We start from the raw sequence: 12,980 nt of genomic DNA, 5'->3' as shown, positions 1-12,980 counted from the left end.
TCTGGTCAGCCCGTACTGCAATATTTTGCATAGAAAATGAAATACATGTAGTCCACAAGACAAAAAAATAGCTGAATTTATTAAATTAACCCTGTTCAAAAGTTTATGAACCATTATTTTCTCTATACTGTGTGTCGTTTCCTGATGATCCATGGCTGTTATTTTGTTTTATGATGGTTGTTCATGAGTCCCTTGTTTGTCTTGAGCAGTTAAACTGCCCAATGTTCTTCAGAAAAATCCTCCAGGTCCTGACCTGCACATTCTTCTTTTCCAGCATCTTTTGCATATTTGAACCCTCTCCAGCAGGAACTGTATGATTTTGAGATCCATCTTTTCACACTGAGGACAATTGAGGGGCTCAAACACAACTAAGTTGAAACATTCTCTGATGCCAGGGATGGGCAGTATTTCAGATACATGTATTTAAAATATGTATTTGAAATACAAAATACTATTTCGTATTTTAAGGCCTTTGGAAAAAATTAAATGTAATTTGTATTTAAAAACATTTAAGATGAGTATTTTTGTATTTTCAAAATACTTTGAGCCAGTCAACCTCTTTATCAGGGTGTTGTTTTCATGCATCAACCAGTTCAGACCAGACATGCCTCTCCCCCCAACCCCAACATTAAAGCACAACTTTTCTGGAATAAGTTTGTCATGGTCAATATCGCCGATGGTTGACGTCACACAGCCTAAACTCCGCCATTTTGGCAGGGAAACAGGCGGGCGCTAGAGCGGCTGTTACATTGGTATCTAATAGACTGTTACAACCTTACTATTTCAATATGATGGACAGTTGATGTGCGCCAGGATGCCAGAACAGGCGGGGAAAGCAAATGGGAAATAATTTTATCACAGTAAGTTGTTGAAATGCCGTGAATTTAAGTTTATTCTTCATTCATACTTTTTCCTCATGCACCCAATGATAAAAATAAGTTCCCATTAAATACAATACTTAATCGTGAATAACATAAGTGCTTTTATATATAGATAACACCAAGAAAGGCTATTTTAAACGAAATTAAGGATCAATAAATAAATAAATAAATAAATACTGAAACAAAAATAAGTACATTTATTGATTATGATTTATTTGACATGCACAACACGGACCTATGGAACAGATGCCCACAGCGGTGCGCTGTTTTGGATGGGTTCGTGTTAACTGCTAACATATAACGTTAATATAACATATAACCATTCACATGTTTTCTCTCTTAAAATGTAAGCGCATGTAGGCCTGTATGTCAGCATTGTCATATACGTGTAAAGAATTGAAGGGTGCGTCTCAATCAGCTCCCTGGTTCAGTAGTCAGGGCACTGAACAGGACATAAGTAAATGGGCTGACTCCCTGATCAGTGTCCTGAAGTGTCTGGAGTCTCTCTCTCTCATAGGATCAAAGGGATGAGTCGTTTTGAGAAAAATCAGAGATGCTTTTCTCTTCCCCAGCTCTGCATATTAATTAGTATCCCTACTACAAAGTTAGATTACACCACTGACTGGTTTATGACCAGCCAGAGTGTTACCAGAAGATACGATGATGGTCCTGTGAGAGCTTCAATCAGATCCTAATCAGCCAGACCTCTAACTCACCCTCATTTGAGAATGGCCGGAGAATCACCTCAACATGCACATACACAAGCATTCCTCTTTATTTAGCCTTTAATTAAACTATCCCAGAAATTACAGATATGATGATTTCTTAAAGGGTAACTAAACCCTAAACCAACTTTTTTTAGTTAATGATCTGTAATACTGGGGCTTTATTAATGCTGTTCATTGATTCGAGTAAATGTTTTGACATTTGAGTATAAAGTGTTTTAATTCTATAAAATATGGTGTAAAACCGCCAAAGTGCTGCCCTCTTAAGGTTGAACTGTGGCTACTGCAGTTGAATTTTCCTATTGGACGTTGTGGTACATCGTGACGTATGATGGTACCTCCAACGGCTCACTATCCGCGCCCCTAGCACGAGCTCACCACGCCCTCAGAAATGTTTCCCCCAATCACATGATGAGAACGGCTTCACTCCAGTATGAACTGTCATGTTACATGAAGTAGAAACATTATGAATGAAACTGACTTGACACTTGCTTTAACATTGTATTGAAGAAAATACGATTAAATAATGCAGTACGCGTCAGGCTTTTCTTGCGATATTATTGCCGCCCGTCATGTATACAGATAATTTTCATACATGAGACGCGCTTTCAAACCCTGACACGCAAGTGGTTGCCGCGGACGCAGATAGATTAGGTCAGTTCTCTTGCGCGGCTGCTTTACTGGCATCGTCGGCATAGGGAGTTAACGCAGTTTGAGCCAGCGGCTCGCATTGATAAGGCTCCGGGTTTGTGTCTACAGACAATCCACCCTCCTCCACTTCAGGTGAAGGTAGGAGAAATGACCGCTCTGTTGCAAAGCTGGCGTCACTCCAGTCATTCTCCATCTTTGCGACTCGCGAGTCTGACAGCTGTCAATCAATCCGTCACTGCGGGTCTCAGGTGCACGCCCTCCGCTCAGTCCCGCCCTCAGTTCGTCTCCTCTGTCTCCGCTGGGCTCTGCCCACTTTTCCAGCATTTTTCAAAATTTGCCAGTGGGTGGAGTTAAGCTCTGAGCAGGGGATTAGTTACCCTTTAAGTATATGCATGCTTCCTATATTGTATATGTTCATGTGATGTAAAAGTCATCTTAAATGCTCAAAATGGCTCTGTAAAGAAGATATACTGCTTTTATGTGTTTAAAACCAAGGCATGTTTGATGTCTAAAGGTTTCTTTTTATTTGTCTTAGTCAATGGTACAAAGTATATGATTATGAAATGAACCGTTAGTATGTTTAGTTCTTTTGGAGTAAAACGTTACTGATTCTGGCCTCCCGCAAGAACATTCCATCGAGTAATAAAATCCGAACAAAGAAATTTGAAGCTTGTGCGGCCCAATCAAGCTGGTTGTTTAATTTGAAGATCGACGCGCTGCGCGACACAGCCGGCGGTGTGCTCCATCAGCGCTCCATCATTGCGCACGAGGAACCTTCTTAGCTTGGATGAAATTAACTTTCCCTTCCAAGACACTCGCTTCTAAACACCTTTAAATCTCCCGCGGACCGACCGAGAAACGCCAGCGCACGCATCTTGCTTTACACAACACAAAGAAACCATGCAAGTATCAATTCTATCGAAATTTAGATGCGTTTTAAGATATTGTACCCCTGTTTAAGGTGATAATGGTTCTTGCTGGCTCTAGTGGTTACGTTTGGGAAAGTGTCGGATCAGAGCCGATCATACCCTTCTTCCCTTCCTTTTCTTCTCATGCTCTTTCTTTACTTTTCGTTATTCTGTATCAGGGACGTCGTTAGGCCTATTTTAGGGGGGCTTAAGCTACCCCAAAATGTTCCTAAGCCCCCCTAAATGATAATAAGAACAAGAATAACAATTTGATTTATCAATAACCGCATCCTCATTCATATTTAGACACAACAAATTATATATATCCAGCTACAAAAAAATAGCAGAAAAGTCGGAAGTTGGACAGAAGTACAAAGACGCGTTGTGCTATCAAGATGATGCACCGCGTCTCGTTGCATTGGTGTGAACTGTGGCAGCTTTCAGAGCGTTGCAGACCAGAGCGCTACTGCAACTAACTGCCTGGACTTTACCAAGGTTATAATCGTTAACGAAAAAACGAAAACTAGGTGGGTTGTCGTTAACTGAAATAAAAATAAAAACGAGGCATTACAAAAAAACGATAACTAACCAAATCTGTAATGTGTGTTTGGCAAAACTAACTAAAATAAAATTATAGATTAAATGTCCTTAGTTTTCGTCTTTATCAATGTCTTTCATAGAGCAAATAACGTTCAGCTGCATTTCCTTTCCCTGCGTCTCTCACTCACACTCTCTCTCACATACACGCGCGCCCCACACACACACACACACACACACACACACACACAGCCCCTCCCCTCCATGCACACCGCCGTCTTCATGAGAACGAGTGTTCGACGTTGAAAGCAAGTTCGCGAAAGGTTGGTATCTCGTGAACACCTTTACACAATCACACATTAAAAAGTGGTATACAAATATTTTTTATTCAGAATATAATTTTTTCAGTGTGTTAATGTCGACCCGAGAAGCGATTGCTACTTTAGAAAGTTAACTAGTCGCAAGTTTGAGGTAAAATGCACTTGGGTTGTCGATGTCAAAACACTATACAAGCAGTGATTCAAATATTAAATAATGTTATGTCAATGTTATGGCTATTGTATAGGGTAAATTTAGTATAGGGTGTGAAAATTGTACAGCTGTGGTATATAGATTTAGCTCAATTTAGGTTTAGCTGTATATTTGTATTTTAGCTCAAAAATGGGTTGAATACATGCGGTTCTGTGTAATTAAATAGCATTCTGTGGACAACTTATATAGAGAGGAATTAGATATAGTATGCTATTACTTTACCATACATTTACATGAGCAGACTGATAGCATTTAAGTCATTGCTTATAGTAACTCATCAGGAGCAAAGTCTGGCCTAAGTAAATTCCCCCATGCAGCTTTGATGTGTCTAAAAGCTAACATTACAGTAACTTTTCTTTAACAGAGTAGAAATGGAAGAAGAGGATATGTCTGTCACGTTTTACTTGTTAACATCTTGGTTTCTTGACTGGTTGTTGACATAAGTGTAGCTCTAGATGTGAGTGCAAAGATTTTGCAAACGCAAGTTACAAATACCCTGGGGGCTAAGCCCCCCCTGTCTTCCAATCCTAGTGACGTCCCTGATACAGACACGCGATTTTACTTTCACTTTAGACATAACCAACTGTGTTTATGTTAACCTTGTGTGTATTTGACAGTATTAGCGCAGTAAGACGACTATTTAGTCCTGTAATCACGTGTTTGACAGGCGTTTAGTGTGCGCGCTCGGAAAAGCGCATGTTAAAACCGTGCACGCGAATGAAACCGGCAAGGCTTTAAAACGCATGCAAATAATGAACTTTCGTGATTGTTAATAACTATAGTGTTCCGTGAGTATAACTCTACCACTAACGTGTGATATGAATGTATGTCGCGTTCTTTAGTATATTGGGATGGAGGCAAATTATAGAATTTGTAGAAAAATAATTAATTAAATGCAATTCATATATATATATATATATGTATTAAGGCCTACTACTTTAGTAACTGAAGGCCTACTATAAGTCATCCCCAGGGAACTAGTACTCTACACTGTAAAAAAAAAAAATCCTAATTCTATGGAAAATAACTCTAAATTGTTTACAGTATTTTCCTGTTATTTTTTAATTATGTTTAAAACTATGTAAAATTACAAACAATATCTGTAAATAAACAACTTGACTGTTATTTTAAGGATTATATCATTAATTACAAATTACAGTAATTCTCATTTTTATACAGGAAAATCACTGTATTATTTATACAGTATTTTTCTGTTTTCATAAATTACATACAAATTCATGTAAAATTACAAAAAATATCTGTAAATTAACAACTTGACCATTATTTTATCATTAATGACAAATCACAGTCATTCTCATATTTTATAAAAGGAAATTACTGTTTTCTTAAATTACATACAAATGTATGTAAAATTACAAAACTAATCTGTAATAAAATATTTAGCTCATTATATTAAAGGTTTATGTCCATACTAACAATTAAAAATTATTCTTTGTAATTTTAAAGTAAATCTTATTAGTTTCACTGTAAAAATAAAATCGTAAAAAAAAGGTAAATGACTGTCAGCTACGGCTGCCAAACAAAAAACGTAAAATTAAAGTAAAATATCTTAATTCAAATAAAGTGCAAAAACTTTACGGAAATTTACATTAAAAGTTTGAGAGAAAACTGTTATTTTACAGATTTTTCCTTATTTAAATTAAGATATTTTACTTTAATTTTATATTTTTGTTTGGCAGCCGTAGCTGCCAGTCATTTACCTTCTTTTTACGAAATTTTTTTTTTTTTACAGTGTACATATCGACCCTCTTAACGAGGGGAGTACCAAATAAGCTCAATATCGTGGATGCTCCTGCTGGGCCTTACAACATGCTCAACATGCTACAACATGGTCATCCTCAATAAACCCGTCTCTGGCGTGTTGCCTCCGATCTTTTGAATATTCTGATCTAATATGACCCATGACCTGTAAAGTTGCCAGAATATTAATCATACGCTGTTTGTTAATTGGCCAAAGGAGAACTGGCACACCGACTGAGCCTGGTTTCTCCCAAGGGTTATTTTCCTGCATTAGGCCACCTGATGGAGTTTTGGTTTCCTTGCCACTGTCGCCTTTGGCTTGGCTTGCTCAGTTGGGGATACTAAATTTTCAACTAAATATCCAAATAAATCTAATTAGTAAACAAAGTTAACCATATAAACTAAATTACTGATCTGCCCACATTGTCACTGTATGATAATTGAAATAAGATAGATGACATCACCGTTTTCTCCGGAGCGGCTGTACGGCCGAATAAAATTATGTTGCATTATTTTCCTGTTTAACACTGTGAAGCTGCTTTGAAACAATCTGCATTGTAAAAAGCACTATATAAATAAAGTTGACTTAACTTGACTTGACTAGGGAGCGGATTGAGACGCACCCACACAAAAGAAAGGCAAAAAATGGTCTACATAAAGCTCTAAAGGGAGTGGAGGCCTTAGAAGAAAGACTTTCACATGAGAGGAGAGCTACAACACTGAAATTAAGTGTTGACAGAGCTCAAAGAGAGAAATGCTTAAACAATTCTATAGATCAAGAGACAAAAGCATTATCGTTTTAACTCCTAGCAAAGACAAATATTGACTACCTAAAACTCTCAAGGAGTCCTCAGCAGAATGACTCCCAGATCGAAAGGAAGCCTTCAACACTCAGGAGACATACAATACCCACAAGTTTAGTCAAACACAAAGCTTAAAGACAATAAACTGTCTACACTGAGCTCTGGGGGCAGAGGCATCAGCAGAATGACTGTCAAGAACGAGGGGAATCCTAAAACGCTCGCCATGGGTTTCTAAACACTACTTCTGAATAATACACTAGCTATACTGAATGTAGCTCTGAGAAGGCAGATAGGCCTACTACTGATCACTATTCTAGCACAGCAAACAAGGTCTCAACAGAATAACTCTCATAGTGAGAGCAAGCCATGAAGAATACATACAATGTAATCTAGCAAAATGTGCTTATTTCAGAACCACATTCCTAGTTACAAAAAGCTGCGCTAGAAGCTAGATTACCATAGGCTTTACAAGACAGCATCCATAAACCCATACACTTCGTAAAGAGGGAACGGAGACCAACAAACTGTCCCTTTTTTTTCCTTCTCCTAAAGGCTGGCTTGGGGAAGCTAAAAAAACAACAACAACTCTGCTATGCTTAAATACAAAGTTATAGGGAACTGGGATCTCTACAAAACAACTCACATTATTGGGAGTAGATATCTGGTGAGTGGAAACCTTTCACAAAACTCTCATATTAAGAGGAGGCCTGCCATGCAGAAGCATCGAGGAGAAAGGATTTTTCTTTTCTTCGAAAGGATGCTGGCACCTCGGCAACCGCATCAGGGGAAAGACCCTGGTCCAAGTCCTTCATCAGGTCTGCTTAAGCACTGCAATTGTATGCAGTGCAGCACCAGCCTGACCCGCAGCTGTGTATGCCCTGCCATTTAAACTTGATGTTGTTTTCAACGGTTTAGATGGCAGGGTTGGAGCTCTCAGTGTCGACGCTTCTCCTTAGCTTCTCCTATTCCCTCGATATTAGCATAGTTTGCATGCTGATATTGATGGATGCGTGCAGAGTATGGGTTCTTCCATGCCTTCTTGAGCTCAGAATGGATATCTGAAAAGAATTTCAGTTTGTCCTTCTTCCCTTGAGAAGACGCTCACAGTGCACAGACCCCTCAAGGACCAAGCGTGTGTGCTCTTCACCCAGGCATGAAATGCATAGGTCGTGTGTGTCTTCTGGTGTCCAATACCTCGGACACGGATCGGCCCACTTCCTGAAGCACTTGTCACTTGCCATAATTTCAATATGTACTTCAGCAAAACGAAGAAGAGGATGACATGTTCTCTATGTGCCCCTTTTATACTTCTGGGTAGCACTAGTAGTGACATCATGGCTGTCGCCGGCCAATACAATTGTCGTGATTTTACAGTGCTTCAGTCATCAGTCACGCTGAGGCGTTCCCCAAAGTGTCTCAGGAGCAAATCATTTGTAACACAGATATAGCAAAATTAAAAGCGTTGCAGCTCTTCCTGGTAAATATTGGTTGCTCCCTACATGTGACAATTATCTCCCAAATTCTTCAACTGTCTGGGCTATGGGGCAAGGTGATAGAAAGCCTGGCTTTGCAAAAAACATGTGCAAAATATATTATGGTCTGATGAGACCAAGATTTAACTTTTTGGCCAATCTTGTAAAAGGTATGCTCGACACAAAAACAACACAAAACAAAATTATATTGTTCTGTATTTTACTGCATATGATAATTCATACTGAGAAAGTAGATCTGAAGTGGCTTCCCTGAAGTGTCAGCACAGATTGTGTCAACAAGACTGTGAAGGCCTCATCGACACGATAGCCAATGGCACTAATCCTCAACAAGCCTGTCTCCGTCGTGATGAGTAAATTGATTTTCAACCAGAGGGAACTGGACAAATATTCAGGGAAAGAACACAAAGGATTTGAGCTGTGCTCTTTTGGGGCTAAGCAGACGGGTAGAGAGTGGGAGCTGGTCGGGAGTGAGAGGTGCCCCTGGCTTGCTGAGGGCCAGCTGTGGCGGCCCGTTCCTACGTGGGTAGACGGCAGCATTGTCCAAGACAATTTTGGGGTTGGGGTTCAACGGGCCTTACTTGCTTGGTTGGTTTTAGGAGAAGGATTGACAGACTGCAGGGAAACGTACAGGTTGTATAGTGGCGCTTTATTCAGTCTGTGTGAGAATTGAATGTCTAAGTTAAACAGGGCTTTTCTTAACCTTCTCTCTCTATGGCAGGGAATAGGCCGGAGTAGAAAAAGATGCAGAGGAAGATGGAACAGCATTTTTTCGGTGTAAATTCTAAAAATAGAACTATCCAAAACAAATGTTTTAGAACAAACGTCAATTTATTAAATTATAAGCTATTTTCCCACAAAATAAACTGCTTTTGTGGGAAAACAGCTTATAGTTTAATAAACTGACGTTTGTTCTTAAACATATGTTTTGGATTGTTCTATTTTTCAGTGTAGTGAAGCCTCTCCTCCATTGACATCCATAAAAAAACTCTGGTCTCTGGTCTCCTTCCCTGCATACCACAGCATTAGCAGGTGTTATGCTCTTTTTGCCTTCAAGGGGCTTTGCTAGTAAGACCTTGATTAGCTAGTTCAGATGTGTTTAATTGGGGTTGGAGCTAAACTTTGCAGGACAATGGCCTGTTATACTGTTATCATTTACACCCGTAGAGCACGTGCTCAGAAACTCGGTTAACAAACTCCATCCATCCATCCATCCATCCATCCATCATCTTCCACTTATCCGGGGCCGGGTCGCGGGGGCAACATTCTAAGCAGAGATGCCCAGACTTCCCTCTCCCTAGCCACTTCCTCCAGCTCTTCCGGGGGGACCCCGAGGCGTTCCCAGGCCAGCAGGGAGACATAATCCCTCCAGCGTGTCCTAGGTCTTCCCCAGGGTCTCCTCCTGGTGGGACGTGCCCGGAACACCTCCCTGGGAAGGCGTCCAGGAGGCATCCGAAAAAGATGCGGAGGAGCAACGGCTCTATTCTGAGCTCCTCCCGAGTGACCAAGCTTCTCACCCTATCTCTAAGGGAGCGCCCAGCCACCCTGCGGAGAAAGCTTATTTCGGCCGCCTGTATCCGGGATCTTGTCCTTTTGGTCATGACCCACAGCTCAAACAACAAAAACATGTGCAAAATATATTATGGTCTGATGAGACCAAGATTTAACTTTTTGGCCAATCTTGGGAGACCCTACCAGGGGCATATAGCCCCGGACAACATAGCTCCTAGGATCATTCGGGTACTCAAACCCCTCCACCACGATAAGGTGACAGTTCAAGGAGGGGGTTAACAAACTCCATCTCTGCATATGATGTGCGTCTGGGTTGCTTATAACGTTTACACAGGAGAATACATCAATATGTTTCTAAATATGCAAATTGTTGTTCATCACGATTTAAAAAATAAAACCCTTATTCTGAGTTTGCATGTTTTGATGTCCACATGTTCTTGTTCAAGAAATTACAGTGGCTGTAAGATTCCTATCCTAAAGAAGTGGACAAATATTAAAGATTGTGGCCAGATTTGGACAATATTAAACAAGAGTTTGATAATGCTGTAAAGTGTAACAACAACAATCACCAGGTTGTTCGCGCCCTCTGCGGGCCTTTGTACAAAAGTGTATATTTTGTTATGCATTTTAACAGTTGTTAAATACAACCATATGATGGTTTTATGATAAAACCGACCTGATGCAGACGAGGACGAATCGGTATTGGTTCAGTAATAGACCATAACCGATTATAATGTACTGATCCTTTTCTGACGTCATTTGTCGCGTACATGCTTTGTCGTGGTAGCATACAATGGCAGAGGGAGGCGAGACGCGAGTGTGAGTAATTAAAATGCTCCAACTATTTTAAAAGCCAACATCTGGATACATTTCGGCTTTTATGAACAAGCTAAGCACGACCTGGAGAACACACGCGCTGTGTGTAAATCAAAGCTATCTTATTTATAAAAACAATTTAATTTACACTTTTACACAAAAGTGTATTTCATTACACTTTACACATAAATGTATCTCCGCAAAACGGATATAAATCCAATCTTCAATTCCCGCACTATATGCAGATTTCATGGAGTTCACGTCACCGAAAAAACAGATATGAGCTGCATTTTATTGATCATCAGCTAATTTCAAGATCAAAGACCGCAATAGGAGCGAGCGCGGCAACAGCACTGGTAAGATCATTCAGTTTCTTTACTTTTACTGAATATGATTGTATGTTGAGCACCTACGACTTTACTTTCGGTAGTGTGTGCACTGGCTTGATGAAGAGATACGCAGCTGCTCGTCTGCGACGATGCGTGCTTCAGTAGCGCTGTCATATCGGGTTATAACATGTCATATAGCCCATGACACACTTTCACCTGTTAATTTTTAGCATTGTTGCAAATTTACATATGTGGTTTCAACAACCAGATGCATTTAGACTTTAGTTTTGACTGTAATGCGGCCCAGACCATCTCCTGAAGTGGCTTTTAGTATTTTGTGTATTTGTTCTAAATGCTCCTGTTGTCTCCTGTGCCCAGACTTGAGTTTTGTTTGATACATTCAAGAAGTGTGTTTTCTTTGAGCAGGTCAAATTAAAGGTTCAGTTCATATAACTGACTGACAAAATTGTATACATGAGGATGGAGTGCATCGTCAATGCATTGTGATGCATCGTGATATCGAATTGAACCGAATCAATGGCATAATAATCAAACTGAATTGTGAGATCAGTGTAGGTTCAACTTCACACCCTTAATGATTACTTGCTTTAGATACTTATTAGATCCAACTTTTGCCTCATTGTTATTATGTATTTTTATTAATAATACATAAAATAATATTTTTTTAAATCATAAAAAAATCTGATTACTCATACTTGAGACTGGTCTTGGTCTTGAGACCATTTTGTGAAGGTCTTTCTCGACCACATTCGTACTCGGTCGATCAGTCTCAGACTTAGAGGACTCTGGATTTAGTTTCAAGACCGGTAAGACCACAACTGCTGGGATATTACTAAATTGCTGATTTATTTATTAATGTCATTAAGTGATTGGATGTAAAATGTACTGCTTCAGATGCAATCAATAACTCATTTCTAATTTGATTTATTTATTGGGGTAGTTCAGAAATGAATGAGGGATTGTGTCAAAAATGTCACCAAAATTAAAACAAATGCACACAAATTGCATCTCAGAATGGAGATCCTAATCTTGTATTTATATAAGTACTTGTATGAGATCTAGTGTTGGGTCCGAGTCCACCTTTGTCAAGTCCAAGTCTTAAACAATCAAGTCAGAGTCCAAAAGGGGCCGAGTTGGACTCAAGTCCGAGTTCTTATCGGCCGATTCCGAGTCGAGTTTGCCCGAGTCCAGAGTGTAATTAAATTGAAAAAAGATTAGAAATTGCTATTGTAAATTTTTATCTTCTATTAATATTTTAACCTTTCAACCCATTAAACCAATGGGAATATAAAATGTAACAAAAATACCACTATTACATCTAGCCATTGCCATTTAACATTTTTATTTTGTAAACAGATCAACTAGTTTCCAATCAAAAATGGTTTCAAACAATAGAATGGACATAGATATATGTAGAACTTTTATTATTACAAGTGCAAGAAAAACACAAATTAACCTGTTTTATTGTATTTAAATTATTTAAGGCCTCTGGTATCACCAAATGCTAATGTTTAGGGGTGGGGGATACTAAAATCTTATTTCACGATAATTATATGTTTTCTCAAGTATGATTATTCAAGAAAGAATAAATAATATAGAAATTGAATAAAACTATTAAATGTAAAATAAAACAAACTTCACTGTATTACATGTACAGTGATTCTTATTAAATTTACTAAAGTTAGTCAGGAGTGAGTGAGTGAGTGAGTGAGTGATTTTCTCTTTGTCTTTTGTTGTTTGATTAACAATACAGCAGCAGGTTTATTGGACTGCTATATAGACGATTAACTGTTTACATTTACTTAAGACATAATCGACTGTGTTTACATGAATACTCCGTCAGACTTGCATTTTGACATGATATATATGAATTTATTTGACAGTCCAAGTGTAAACCATTCGATAATTTGTTACTGATGATGCACAATGAGGTGGCCTCATTTCTGTCTGCCGCTTCAAGTGTATGCACCAGGGAGGCAACAATACAATCAGTCCACGGTTCAAAACATACTGCG

This window comes from Gobio gobio (assembly GCF_949357685.1).
Source record: "Gobio gobio genome assembly, chromosome: 13".
NCBI classification, from domain to species: Eukaryota; Metazoa; Chordata; class Actinopteri; order Cypriniformes; family Gobionidae; genus Gobio; species Gobio gobio.
Note: the sequence above shows the minus strand (reverse complement) of the source record.